General features: G+C 42.5%; 1 long non-coding RNA gene across 1 annotated transcript in view; it reads left to right on the top strand.

Moving 5' to 3' along the window:
• Positions 1-343: 343 nt before the first annotated feature.
• The window catches only part of LOC126461434 (uncharacterized), a 34,140-nt gene continuing 19,038 nt past the window's right edge, over positions 344-15,445 (top strand). The window contains exon 1 of the long non-coding RNA XR_007585947.1: positions 344-582. This is a non-coding gene — a long non-coding RNA (uncharacterized LOC126461434). The remainder of the gene's footprint in view (positions 583-15,445) is intronic.

Below are 15,445 nucleotides of genomic sequence, written 5' to 3'. Positions count from 1 at the left end.
GGGTTCTGCTGCTCCCTGTCTGCTTTCAGCGACGGTGCCGTCCGGTCAGCGCCCTGGGGACCCATCTACTGGCTCGCCTCATCCCCAGGTGTTACCGACGATGCCTTGCCCCATGGCGACGCGCCGCCGCAGCCGCCGCCTGTTCTCCCGCCGGCGCCGCCCGCATTCGACGCTTCGCTGCAGCCGCCAAGCGCCTCCCTGGGTAACGCGCTGCCGATCGCTTCCCGTGACCAGCTGTCCTCCGCCATGGAACTCTTGCCCGCTCCGGACCGCATGACGTCATCGCGCTTCGGATACCCCGATGCGATGGAGGTCGACCCTTCGGCCCCTCCTGTCTCTTTACGGGCGCATACACCGCATGTTGACGTGCACCCTGGACTAGGTTTTCAGGCGTTTCCTAGCTCCCCTCGGACCGAATGGCCGGGTGCGGGTGGCACAGCCTCGCCTGTTGTTAGGCTCCCCACCTCATCGCATACGTCAACATGGGGTCCTCCCCACGGCGGGCGGAAGCCTTATCACACGACCGTTCGCCGATTTGCGGGGGAGGAATGTGGTGTCACCGCCAGACACCACACTTGCTAGGTGGTAGCTTAAATCGGCCGCGGTCCATTTAGTACATGTCGGACCCGCGTGTCGCCACTGTGTGATCGCAGACCGAGCGCCACCACAAGGCAGGTCTCGAGATACGGAATAGCACTCGCCCCAGTTGTACGACGACTTTGCTAGCGACTACACTAACGAAGCCTTTCTCTCATTTGCCGAGAGACAGTTAGAATAGCCTTCAGCTAAGTCCATGGCTACGACCTAGCAAGGCGCCATTAGCCTTACATAGTTTGATAGTTATCGTATGAAATGTCTCATCAAGAACGTTGTAAACCAACAAGGAATAAAAGTTAAGTATTCGAGGAGCTGCATACTTTTCTTATTAGAATTCACTACTTATCCTGTTCCAGAATTCACGCCCGTCTGCGTTAGATAGCGTTCATTTCGGCCTCCTCTATCTACAAGGTGTTGGCACATTTGCCAACACATCAGGTAAATTTGAGCTTCCATTATTTTCTTACTTAAAAATGAAGACTTTTCAATTATCGTTAACTACAGCTGTCTGCTTGTTACGGTGAATATGCCCGACCGCAACCAGAAATAAAAATTAAAATGTGGGTTAGTGTAACAATTTGCAAGCAATTCTGGACCTCTCACAGCATTCTGAAAAGACATTCGTTGAAGATTACCGGAACAGCAAACTATCATTATGATTGTTTGGATGATCAACATCCGTATTAACTGTTACATATCATTATTTTCTCTCTTTTTTTTAGCATACTGAACTTTACCAGGACTTTCACGCCAGATTACAAAATATTTATTACTCTTGTGTTCCCGTAGGTTTTCCCGGCGTAATAAGTCTTGAAAGTCTCTTCAGGTTGCTGCCAGATTCTAAAATCAACTCGATTCAATATTTCGGCGATCCAAATGTTCGCCATCTTCAGGAGAATGCTGCTTCTGCTGATCAGTCCAACTGATATGTGCTCAGCGGGACTCATCGGCAGAAGCAACATTCTCCTGAAGATGGCGAACAGCTGGGTCGTCGAAATATTTTGTACTCGTATTTGCATGTTCATAAGTCGACAGTGCTGACTTCAAAATAGGTAAAAGCAAAGCAAAATCTCTACAAAAAACTGTGTGACTTTTACTAAGATGTAGTGGCAGCAGAGAACACAAATACAGCAAAAGAAAAAGTTCTTAAACGACGAAAAATGCGTACGGTCAAACCTCACCAATGTTTATTCGTTTTCAATCTCTGCTTACAACGAGCGAAAAACCTGTCGCTTTCATAATATGTAAAAAGCAGTAATAAATACCTGTCACAATGATAATCCTTTGTAAATGAAAACGAGTGTCTACCTCCTCAAATCAATCAAGAGCGAAATGTGTCTGGTGTAACACTGACGTAAATTGTAGTTCGCTTAAGATGGCAAAAAAATATCATTGAGAATATCCTTACTTTTCATTTCCAAAAAATAGTAACTTTCCAAACGAAAATTTAGTTCGAATATCATTTTATAAAATAAAACTTGGCATTATACTGCAGTGTAATAGCACTACACTTATTACTGTAATCGAAATAAAGCAACGTAGCATGAGGTTTTCATTTAATTTGGTTCGCGCGTTAGCACATTAAAGCAATATTATGACACAGTCATCCAAAAGCGCTAGTCATGCGTGTTACAAAATGCACATAATATTTATAAGATATTGCGTATTCTGCATCAGGGACGAAACAGTAACACTCCTACATATGGAACAGTACGTATCGTAAGCGGTAAATGGTTGACGCGTGTAGCTGAAGCAAAAACTCCAGAGCTGAACGCAAGAGGAGAAAAAAAAGAGAAAAAGGGAATGTGTGGTTATTAACCTATTACCGCTGGATGAGAACCTTCAGACGTAAGATGAACCCCAAAGTTCTGACATGACTAAAAGCGTTACCGGATTCAGAAACCTAAGTTCACAAGATAATATTCACACATAAGCTCAATGGATACTTATCGCTTTAAAGCGCACGGAAGTATTACACTATGCGATATTTTCTTCAGCAACATTAAATATTTAATGGAGGACTGTCATTACTGCAATGGCCTTGTTATATTTAGATACAGGAAATGAATCACTGCCAATGCAGGACATGGTTCAGTATACAAGAAGAAAAACAGACTGTTTTGTCCCTGCAAAAAAGACTATTTCGTTCGTCATTAGATGCTGTAGAGTAATCAGCTACACGTAGTAGTAATTATTCTGTTGTATTATAATGGACGAAATTCCTTAGTAGCATCAGTTATTAGGAAGGCAGTACATGAGAAAAAGAGATCCCTAGTCTTTCAGGGTATTTAGGCTGAGAAGTATGTTGCCATTCCGCTGCTGCAAACACTTCTGGGTGCAATAAATACCCCGTGGGATGCGTTTAAAATAATGCGACTAGAATGGCAAATCACAAACAGCTGATGCGGTAAATGAATATGCAGCTCACTAAGGGGAAATAAAATAAATCACGATTTCGAGACTGAGTTGGCACTCTGGTGAAACGAGATGCTACACGTAGAAGATAGGGTAATATTTTGTGGCGAGACGCCTAGAGCGATGATGAAACCGAGTTAAGTGAAAACCTCACGAGATCAGCTCTGTTCAGAAAATTAGATAGAACGAGACGAGCAGAGAGGCAAGCAGCGCGTCCTTACGTATAGCTGGCTCCTTGCTGGTCTCTTCTTCGACGCCCGCAGTCAGCAGTGGTGATGGCACTGGTGTCCTGGAGCCGAGTGTCCAGACACGGGGGCTGGCGGTGATATGTCGTCACCCCACCTTCACCCCCCTCCCCGCCTCTTTACGAAACCCGTATCTACCTGAGATATCATTTGCGCAGTCCCGTTAGGTTCGCACATTTTCTCGAATCTGTTAACTCTATGGAATGCAGATGTACTTGGGGATAAAACTATAACAGCTCCTTGTGGGGTACTCGCTTCTGTAAGTTACTGAAAAAAAAGTTTAGAATGACTCACTTAATACAAATTCAGCAGCTACTTCAGAGACTATAGTGGAATTTACATGAAAGGAAAAAGAACCACCAGTCGTTTAACATGCGTTGTTGCTGTTGCAGTCTTCAGTCCGATATCTGCTTTGATACAGCTTTCCGCACTAATCTCTGCAGAGGAAATCCCTTCATCTCCGAATAACTGTTGCAACTTACTTCCACTTCAACCTGCCTGTGGTCTCGTTCTAACTTTTACCTTCGCCACTCCCTCACAATAACAAATTAACTACATCTTCATATGCTAACACGGACCACTTCTTTTAGTCAAGTTGCGCCATAAATCAGTTTCTTCATAAATCGATTCAATGCATCTTCCCTAGTTACAAGATCGAACCCTCAAACCTTCTGCATTGTTCTCTACCTCAGCGTTTCTAAACTTTATATGCCACTGTAGTCTGTACAAGCTATCGTCGACATCTCACTTACGCGAAAGGCTGCACTCCAGACAAATACCTGCATAAAACGTTAACACATTTCCCGAAATACTTTTTTTGTTGTTGCCGGTCAGCAGTTTACATCCCCTTACTTCGGCAGTCGTCAGTTATTTCACTGCGAATAAAGCAAAACATGCCCATTACTTTTAGTACCTTATTCTATACGCTATTTTCGTCAGTTCATCTTGATTTAATTGTAATGTACTGCTTGGCCCTTGTTTTTTTTTATACCGTCTTATAATCTTATTTCAAGACACTATCCATCCATTCTACAGATCTTCCAAGTCTTCTGCAGTCTCTGGCAGAATTACAGCGACATCACCAACCCCGATTAATTTTATTTGTTGTGCATGCACTTAAACTAACTTTCTAAATTTCGTCTTAATATCTTGTACTGCTTGCTCAATGAACAGTTTCAATAAAACAGAACATAACCCACAACTCAGTCTCTTCCAATGATCAGCTTCTAGGCACTTCTTTTGTCTCCTTTCCTTTCATTTCCTTTGCTTTCCCTTCCTTTGCTCTCCTTTCCTTTCCTTTGCTTTGCTTTCCTTTCCTTTCCTTTACTTTGATTTCCTTTGCTTTCTTTTCATTTCATTTCGTTCCACTTTTATATGACTGTACTCTGATTTCTGTACAAGTTGCGCGTAACATTTCATCCACTAAATTTTATTCCTCTTGCTTGCAGAATTTCAGAGAATGTATGTCAGTCACACGCTATAAACGTAGATTTGGCTTTCGTCAGTCTGTTGTCTAAGACAAATCGTAGGGTAAATACTGCCTCTTGTGTTCCTGCATTTCTTTTAAGTCCAAACTATACTTTCCTAAGGTCGATTTATACAGATCTTTCCATTCCCTTGCAATTAATTACTGTCAGTATTTTGTAACCACGGCTTATCAAACTGACAGTTCGGTAGTAGCCAAGCCTGTCAGCACCTTCCTTATATGGAAGTGCCATTAACTAAATTCTTCGTGGGGGTTATTTTGCCTGATTCTTATACCTAGCATTCCAAATGGAGCAGTTTTGTCGCGGTTGATCATTCCAAAGATCTCAATAATTCCGAGGAGTGCGGTCTACCCCAGGTGCCTTGTGTCGACTTAGGTCTCTCGAGGCTCCCTCACATTCGGCTCACACGAAAACAGCAGCTTCTACCTGGAAGTTCAGCAGTTTTTAGTAACTCTAATTTTTGTTGTATGAAAGCGTGCCTCTTTTTGATATCTGCATGCGTTGTACTGATGTGGACATTTTTGGCAGAATTAACTCTAATGTACGTCTCAGTTTGTGCACGTTGCAAATTTTTGACATTGGGTGAGGGGACTCACACTAAGCATTAAATCGAGAACGAAAACTCACAAGCATCAGTATTACGCCACAAGGACGAAGAATTAGTTGCCCAAATGTACGGAGGAAACAATGCATGCCCTTCCTCATCGATGTAATTTTCTATAATGTAATCTGCAAACTTTGTTTTTCGTCTTGTGGCTATGTGTTGACCAGGTCGCCAAAAACATCAGGAACGTCTTGGGGGCTAAAGTCGAAATGTGTTGGGCAACCACAGTCATTTTTCAATCTTGTGTTTTGGCGACAAACCAAGTGTTTGTTTTTTCCACACCTGAAACGTACAGAATAAAATATTGCTTTGCAAATTTAAAAGACAAAAGAGTTTAAAGTAAGGTCTCTGACGTAAGCTATGTTCTCATTACTGGTAGCACTGAGCAGAAAGCGCACGAATTCGAGTTGTTTAGAATATAAAGAGAGATCTTTCAAAATTTAAAAAGGGAAACCAACACAAACTACATGAAGTAAATGGAGACATCAGCTAGATGTGCGATTCTGTGTAGCGGAAGAACATTTGCGATGAGAATGCCGACTCGAGTATACAAACAGTTGCAGACTCGAGTATACAAACAGTCGTCGTGCTCTAGAATCATTTGTTCGTTTTACATATTTCGGTTTTTTTACTTCATAGACTTAAGCTCTTGCCCAGTATTGCTATACATATTTTCTAGATTTCGCAAAATTAGGAATATGCGTGGTGGTAACAGCGACTCACGTCAGGAACTTTGTCGTGAAGTGCTCTCTTTTGAAATTGCTTCTTAAACTATGAATCTAAGGTCAGGTTATATAGGCACCAGATGGTGGAGCTCACAAAGACCCACATAAAAATTAGCGAGATTGGCACTGACCGACAATGACCATTTTCGGCTCTTCGAGTTGCCTGGTGCGCGACAGCAAAACAGGAAAATGATGAATGTGACTCAACCGTTATTTAGATAGTTTTCAGATATATAATTCGACACTACTCAGTCTGCGTTTTTGGTTTAAAAGACAGGTTCACCTAAGGGATTTATCATGAATACACTTCGTAATCTTTGGATAGGTTTCTTTCTTCATATCTTTCATAAGGCTGAATACTAGTCGTATGTAAGAACCTCCAGAGTACAGTCTAATGCAAATAAAACCAAAAAACTCCGTTCGAACATACCTCAGAAGGCCCAACGGGACCGACCGACCGCCCTGTCATCCTCAGTTGATAAGTGTCACTGGATGTGGATACGGAGAGGCATCTACATCTACATGGATACTCTGCAAATCACATTTAAGTGCCTGGCAGAGGGTTCATCGAACCACCTTCACAATTCTCTCTTATTCCAATCTCGTATAACACGCGGAAAGAATGAACACCTATATCTTTCCGTACGATCTCTGATTTCCCTTATTTTATCGTGGTGATAGTTTCTCCCTATGTAGGTCGGTGCCAACAAAATATTTTCTCATTCGGAGGAGAGTGTTGGTGATTGGAATTTCGTGAGAAGATTCCGTCGCAACGAAAACCGCCTTTCTTTTGATGATTTCCAGCCCAAATCCTGCATCATTTCTGTGACACTCTCTCCCATATTTAGCGATAATACAAAACGTGCTGCCTTTCTTTAAACTTTTTTCGATTTACTCCGTCAGTCTTATCTGGTAAGAATACCACACTGCGCAGCAGTATTCTAAAAGAGGACGGACGAGCGTAGTGTAGGCAGTCTCCTTAGTAGGTCTGTTACATTTTCTAAGTGTCCTGACAATAAAACGCAACCTTTGGTTAGCCTTCCCCACAACATTTTCTGTGTGTTCTTTCCAATTTAAGTTGTTCGTAATTGTAATACCTAGGTATTTAATTGAATTTACGGCTTTTAGATTAGTCTGATTTATAGTGTAACTGAAGTTTAACGAGTTACTTTTAGCACTCATGTGGATGACCCCACACTTTTCTTATTTAGGGTCAACTGCCACGTTTCGCACCATTCAGATATTTTTTCTAAATCGTTTTGCAGTTTGTTATGATCTTCTGATGACTTTATTAGTCGATTAACGACAGCGTCATCTGCAAACAACCGAAGATGGCTGCTCAGATGTTGACTTTGTGTCAATAGACCGTTTCCTTCGAGGTAATTCATAATGTTCGAACACGATATATGTTCTAAAAATCCTGCTGCATACCGACGTTAGCGATATGGGCCTGTAATTTAGTGGATTACTGCTACTACCTTTCTTGAATATTGGTGTGACCGGTGCAACTTTCCAGTCTTTGGATACGTATCTTCCGTCCAGCAAACGGTTATAGATGATTGTTAAGTATGGAGCTAAAGCATCAGCATACTCGGAAAGGAACCTAATTGGTATACAGTCTGGACCATAAGACTTGCTTTTATTAAGTGATTTGAGTTGCTTCACTACTCCGATGATATTTACTTCTAAGTTACTCGTGTTGGCAGCTGTTATCGATTTGAATTCTGAATCATTTACTTCGTCTTCTTTTGTGAAGGCATTTCGGAAGGCTGCGTTTAGTAACTCTTCTTTGGCAGCACTGTCTTCGATAGTATCTCCATTGTTATCGCGCAGAGAGGGCATTGATTGTTTCTTGCCGCTAACATACTTCACATACGACCAAAATCTCTTTGGATTTTCTGCCGTGTAATCAGTACATCGCTCTCCCCTCCGTATATGAGGTTACGAAACCGGAGCCGCTACTTCTCAGTGAAGCAGGTCCTCAGTTTGCCTCAAAAGGGCTGAGTGTGTCCCGCTTGCCAACAGAGCTCGGCAGACCGGATGGTCACTCATTCAAGAGTTAGACCAACCCGACAGCGGTTAACTTCGGTGATCTGATCCGGTGTTATCGCTGCGGCAAGACCGTTGCTTAGTGTATTGTAAATAGCCGAAGATAATATTTTGCTGCTTATTAAAAAGTACTATCCATCAAAATAATTTCCTGCTGACATAGAAATTCGATATTTGAGTCTCGTGTTCAGCCCTAAAGCTGCATTTTATCATGCTGCTTTAGTTAAGGATCTACTTTCCTTCACACATAATGTCAACCGGAAATATCACTTTGCAACCGAATCCCAAAACTATTACAACAGCGCAAACCTGACGTTCAACACTGCCTTGAACAGTTGTGACCGCGATCTCGACTTGATTCACAACCTCTCCCCCAAAATCCTTACAAACCTTCCAAGAATTCCTCACATCCAGCAATGCTTAACAACCCTTCCTTAGATAACTAAAACATGACTCATACCTGCCCTCTGATGAACTCTAGGCTCTACGTTCCCTAAAAGCTGATGACTCCATCATTGTAGTACTTGACCAAAAGGAGTATGTTAGTGAAGGTCTATGCCAGCTGCCTGACAGGTCTACATAAAGCTTCTACCATCAAGATCATATCCCCATGATTCAAACGAACCTGCAGTCCCTCCTTACAATCTCTGGCCCCTCACAAGAACCAATCCATAGAACTTCTCACCCCACCCAAAACACGCACCCCCATCTTTTAGCTTCTTCCTAAGATCCACAAATCCAATCATCCTAGCCCTCCTGTAGTTGCTAGCTTCAAAGCATCCACCGAACTATATCTGCCTTAGTTGATCAGCACATGCAACCCATAGTACAAAGACTTCCCTCCTATATCAAAGATACGGACTATTTTCTATATCGTCTGAAATCCATGCCTGCCACACTCCCAGCACACACGTCCCTGTATAGCTACATCACCCACATAAATGGTCTTACTGCTGCTGAACATTTCCTTAGCGCCCATCTGATTCCAAACCTATGATATCCTTCCTACTCACCTTAATCAACTTTATACTTACCGACAAGTACTTCACTTTTGAGGGGTAGACATACAAAAAGATCAGGGGTACAGCAATGAGAACCAAGATGGCTGCTTCCTATGCCAACCTCTTCATAGATCGCTTGGAGGGGCTTTTCTGGGATACATAAGTCTTCAGCCCCTGGTTTGGTTTACATACATTGATGACATCTTTACCACATGGACTCATGGTGAGGATGAGCTGTTAAAATTCCTGGAATCTGCCAATACATTTTCTCAATTACATTTCACATTGTCCTATTCCAAATCCCTCAAATCTCTTCCCTTGGTATTGATCTCGCCCTCGCCGAAGACCATCTACACACTTTTGTCACATTAAACCTACTAACAAACAACAGTACTTACATTTTGACAGTTGCCATATTTTCCATGTCAAACGTTCCCTCCCATACAGCCTTGGCAGTCGAGGCAAACGTACTTTTTCGGATTAACATCCCTTACAGCAATACACCACCATTCTCAACTCAACCTTCACTGTGTGTAATTACTCCACCAGCCTAGTTCAAAACCAGATTTCCTGGACCAACACAACCAAACCTGATATGCTGATACCTCCAAAAAATACCTTTAGAGCACACTACTGGTCACTCAGTACTACCCTTGTCTGGAACGCATCAATCGGCTACTTCCACAAGGCCATGGATTCTTAAAATCAAGCTCTGAAATGAGATTCATTCTGCCCAAGATTTTGCCCACCACATCTAGAATAGCTTTTCGTCGCTCTTCCAATATTGTTGTCAGACTGTATGGTCCTTCTCCATCCATCTCCGTACCCTGTGGCTCCTACCTCTGTGACCACCCCCACTGCAAGACTTTCCCTATGCACCCTCCTACCAGGTCTGTAACTGGCAAAACATAGACGATCAAAGAGAAAGCCACCTATGAAACGATACATGTCATGTACCAGATGTTATTTAAAAACCGTTGGTCTCTTACATCGGCATTGTTGTTGTTGTGGTCTTCAGTCCTGAGACTGGTTTGATGCAGCTCTCCATGCCACTCTATCCTGTGCAAGCTTTTTCATCTCCCAGTACCTACTGCAACCTACATCCTTCTGAATCTGCTTAGTGTGTTCATCTCTTGGTCTCCCTCTACGATTTTTACCCTCCACGCTGCCCTCCAATACTAAATTGGTGATCCCTTGATGCCTCAGAACATGTCCTACCAACCGATCCCTTCTTCTGGTCAAGTTGTGCCACAAACTTCTCTTCTCCCCAATCCTATTCAATACTTCCTCATTAGTTATGTGATCTACCCATCTAATCTTCAGCATTCTTCTGTAGCACCACATTTCGAAAGCTTCTATTCTCTTCTTGTCCAAACTAGTTATCGTCCATGTTTCACTTCCATACATGGCTACACTCCATACGAATACTTTCAGAAATGACTTCCTGACACTTAAATCAATACTGGATGTTAACAAATTTCTCTTCTTCAGAAACGCTTTCCTTGCCATTGCCAGCCTACATTTTATATCCTCTCTACTTCGACCATCATCAGTTATTTTGCTCCCCAAATAGCAAAACTCCTTTACTACTTTAAGAGCCTCATTTCCTAATCTAATTCCCTCAGCATCACCCGAGTTAATTAGACTACATTCCATTATCATTGTTTTGCTTTTGTTGATGTTCATCTTATATCCTCCTTTCAAGACACTGTCCATTCCATTCAACTGCTCTTCCAAGTCCTTTGCTGTCTCTGACAGAATTACAATGTCATCGGTGAACCTCAAAGTTTTTATTTCTTCTCCATGAATTTTAATACCTACTCCGAATTTTTCTTTTGTTTCCTTTACTGCTTGCTCAATAAACAGATTGAACAACATCGGGGAGAGGCTACAACCCTGTCTTACTCCCTTCCCAACCACTGCTTCCCTTTCATGTCCCTCGACTCTTATAACTGCCATCTGGTTTCTGTACAAATTGTAAATAGCCTTTCGCTCCCTGTATTTTACCCCTGCCACCTTCAGAATTTGAAAGAGAGTATTCCAGTCAACATTGTCAAAAGCTTTCTCTAAGTCTACAAATGCTAGAAACGTAGGTTTGCCTTTCCTTAATCTTTCTTCAAAGATAAGTCGTAAGGTCAGTATTGCCTCACGTGTTCCAGTGTTTCTACGGAATCCAAACTGATCTTCCCCGAGGTTGGCTTCTACTAGTTTTTCCATTCGTCTGTAAAGAATTCGTGTTAGTATTTTGCAGCTGTGACTTATTAAGCTGATAGTTCGGTAGTTTTCACATCTGTCAACACCTGCTTTCTTTGGGATTGGAATTATTATATTCTTCTTGAAGTCTGAGGGTATTTCGCCTGTTTCATACATCTTGCTCACCAGATGGTAGAGTTTTGTCAGGACTGGCTCTCCCACGGCCGTCAGTAGTTCCAATGGAATATTGTCTACTCCGGGGGCCTTGTTTCGACTCAGGTCTTTCAGTGCTCTGTCAAACTCTTCACGCAGTATCGTATCTCCTATTTCATCTTCATCTACATCCTCTTCCATTTCCATAATATTGTCCTCAAGTACATCGCCCTTGTATAGACCCTCTATATACTCCTTCCACCTTTCTGCTTTCCCTTCTTTGCTTAGAACTGGGTTTCCATCTGAGCTCTTGATATTCATACCAGTCGTTCTCTTATCTCCAAAGGTCTCTTTAATTTTCCTGTAGGCGGTATCTATCTTACCCCTAGTGAGATAGGCCTCTACATCCTTACATTTGTCCTCTAGCCATCCCTGCTTAGCCATTTTGCACTTCCTGTCGATCTCATTTTTGAGACGTTTGTATTCCTTTTTGCCTGTTTCACTTACTGCAATTTTATATTTTCTCCTTTCATCAATTAAATTCAATATTTCTTCTGTTACCCAAGGATTTCTACTAGCCCTCGTCTTTTTACCTACTTGATCCTCTGCTGCCTTCATTACTTCATCCCTCAAAGCTACCCATTCTTCTTCTACTGTATTTATTTCCCCCATTCCTGTCAATTGCTCCCTTATGCTCTCCCTGAATCTCTGTACAACCTCTGGTTCTTTCAGTTTATCCAGGTCCCATCTCCTTAAATTCCCACCTTTTTGCAGTTTCTTCAGTTTTAATCTACAGGTCATAACCAATAGATTGTGGTCAGAGTCCACATCTGCCCCTGGAAATGTCTTACAATTTAAAACCTGGTTCCTAAATCTCTGTCTTACCATTATATAATCTATCTGATACCTTTTAGTATCTCCAGGGTTCTTCCATGTATACAACCTTCTTTCATGATTCTTAAACCAAGTGTTAGTTATGATTATGTTGTGCTCTGTGCAAAATTCTACCAGGCGGCTTCCTCTTTCATTTCTGTCCCCCAATCCATATTCACCTACTATGTTTCCTTCTCTCCCTTTTCCTACACTCGAATTCCAGTCACCCATGACTATTAAATTTTCGTCTCCCTTTACAATCTGAATAATTTCTTTTATTTCATCATACATTTCTTCAATTTCTTCGTCATCTGCAGAGCTAGTTGGCATATAAACTTGTACTACTGTAGTAGGTGTGGGCTTCGTATCTATCTTGGCCACAATAATGCGTTCACTATGCTGTTTGTAGTAGCTTACCCGCATTCCTATTTTCCTATTCATTATGAAACCTACTCCTGCATTCCCCCTATTTGATTTTGTGTTTATAACCCTGTAGTCACCTGACCAGAAGTCTTGTTCCTCCTGCCACCGAACTTCACTAATTCCCACTATATCTAACTTCAACCTATCCATTTCCCTTTTTAAATTTTCTAACCTACCTGCCCGATTAAGGGATCCGACATTCCACGCTCCGATCCGTAGAACGCCAGTTTTCTTTCTCCTGATAACGACATCCTCTTGAGTAGTCCCCGCCCGGAGATCCGAATGGGGGACTATTTTACCTCCGGAATATTTTACCCAAGAGGACGCCATCATGTAATCATACAGTAAAGCTGCATGCCCTCGGGAAAAATTACGGCTGTAGTTTCCCCTTGCTTTCAGCCGTTCGCAGTACCAGCACAGCAAGGCCGTTTTGGTTATTGTTACAAGGCCAGATCAGTCAATCATCCAGACTGTTGCCCTTGCAACTACTGAAGAGGCTGCTGCCCCTCTTCAGGAACCACACGTTTGTCTGGCCTCTCAACAGATACCCCTCCGTTGTGGTTGCACCTACGGTACGGCTATCTGTATCGCTGAGGCACGCAAGCCTCCCCACCAACGGCAAGGTCCATGGTTCATGGGGGGGGAGGGGGGGGGTACATCGGCATGACTACCACCAAATTATCAGTTAGGATGAATGGGCATAAGCAGATGGTACATACTGGCAACCGACAGTATTCTGTTGCAGAGCATGTTCTACAGCATTCCTGATTCATCACACGTGCCATCTGGATTCTTCAGCCAGACATCAGTTTCTCAGAATTCCAGATGTGGGAACTAATACTACAACATATCCTTGGTCCTCGCCACTCACCTGGTCTTAATTTACATTAATTTCTTCCGTTTCAGCATTTCGTCGTAGTAAGTACTCCTTCCTTCATTCCGTTTTAGTTTTCTACATCCTTCATTTCGCTACCTGTCTATTTTTCGCCATCGCCATCCTACCTCTGCCGCGTAAAGTGCACTTAGCTTTTCACTCTTACTAATTTGTACACGATGTTTTAGCAGTAATCTCGGTCTTGCATGTTACGCTGTCTTCCATTTTTAAGTTCTCAGGTTTTCAAGTCTCGTCTGGTGCAGTCCCCAACAACCAGTCTTTCCTTCTCATCCCGTCCAGTAAGTCTGCTCTGACCTGCAGTTCTGAGTGATTTTTCCTAAGTCTTGACCTCTCCAGTCCTTTTCCATCAACCCTCTTCCTCTCCTTCAACCCTTCTGCCTGAAGAAGAAACCACTGGCTCCGAAAGCTTGCCTAGTTATAACCTTCTTTTATGTGTGTGTTCTGCTTCCGCTTGGTGAGTAGATTTTCTTATATACAGGGTTATTACAAATGATTGAAGCGATTTCACAGCTCTACAATAACTTTATTATTTGAGATATTTTCACAATGCTTTGCACACACATACAAAAACTCAAAAAGTTTTTTAGGCATTCACAAATGTTCGATATGTGCCCCTTTAGTGATTCGGCAGACATCAAGCCGATAATCAAGTTCCTCCCACACTCAGCGCAGCATGTCCCCATCAATGAGTTCGAAAGCATCGTTGATGCGAGCTCGCAGTTCTGGCACGTTTCTTGGTAGAGGAGGTTTAACCACTGAATCTTTCACATAACCCCACAGAAAGAAATCTCATGGGGTTAAGTCCCTGCTTGCTTTATTCGTCGACTTCCGCGGGCTACGCGTGAAACTTGCCCGCACGCGTTCAACCGTTTCTTCGCTCACTGCAGGCCGACCCGTTGATTTCCCCTTACAGAGGCATCCAGAAGCTTTAAACTGCGCATACCATCGCCGAATGGAGTTAGCAGTTGGTGGATCTTTGTTGAACTTCGTCCTGAAGTGTCGTTGCACTGTTATGACTGACTGATGTGAGTGCATTTCAAGCACGACATACGCTTTCTCGGCTCCTGTCGCCATTTTGTCTCACTGCGCTCTCGAGCGCTCTAGCAGCAGAAACCTGAAGTGCGGCTTCAGCCGAACAAAACTTTATGAGTTTTTCTACGTATCTGTAGTGTGTCGTGACCATATGTCAATGAATGAAGCTACAGTGAATTTATGAAATCGCTTCAATCATTTGTAATAGCCCTGTACAAATAAATATGTAATATATAAGGGAATTTGGTTACCAAAATACTCGAAAAGTTCTTGATCGATTTGGCTCATATTTTAAAAGACACATTACTAAAACATTTAGAACAACACTAAATAAATGTATATATAAATAGGAATACACAGGCTTTCTGTTAAAACCGACGGCGAGAAAGAAAATTCTGTGCTTTTCTCTGCTGTAAAAATGTGTAGGTAGTTTTGTTTTTGCTTTGTCGCAGCTGGTATTGACTATGATAGTATGCCATTCAAACCATTAGACAAATTGTTTCTCCCATGTACAGAATGTAAATGGTATAAACTCCCAAAAAATCCCGTTAGCAGAAGACAAGTGCCGGCCGTTGTGGTCAAGCGGGTCTAGGCGCTTAAGTCCGGAAGCGCGCGGCTGCTACGGTCGCAGGTTCGAATCCTGCCTCGGGCATGGATCTGTGTGATGTTCTTAGGTTAGTTAGGTTTAAGTAGTTGTAATTCTAGGGGACTGATAACCTCAGATGTTAATTCCCGTAGTGCTCAGAGCCATCT

Source organism: Schistocerca serialis, chromosome 1 (genome assembly GCF_023864345.2).
Source record: "Schistocerca serialis cubense isolate TAMUIC-IGC-003099 chromosome 1, iqSchSeri2.2, whole genome shotgun sequence".
In the NCBI taxonomy this organism is placed as follows: Eukaryota; Metazoa; Arthropoda; class Insecta; order Orthoptera; family Acrididae; genus Schistocerca; species Schistocerca serialis.
Note: the sequence above shows the minus strand (reverse complement) of the source record. Positions and strands in the feature narration are given on the sequence as shown.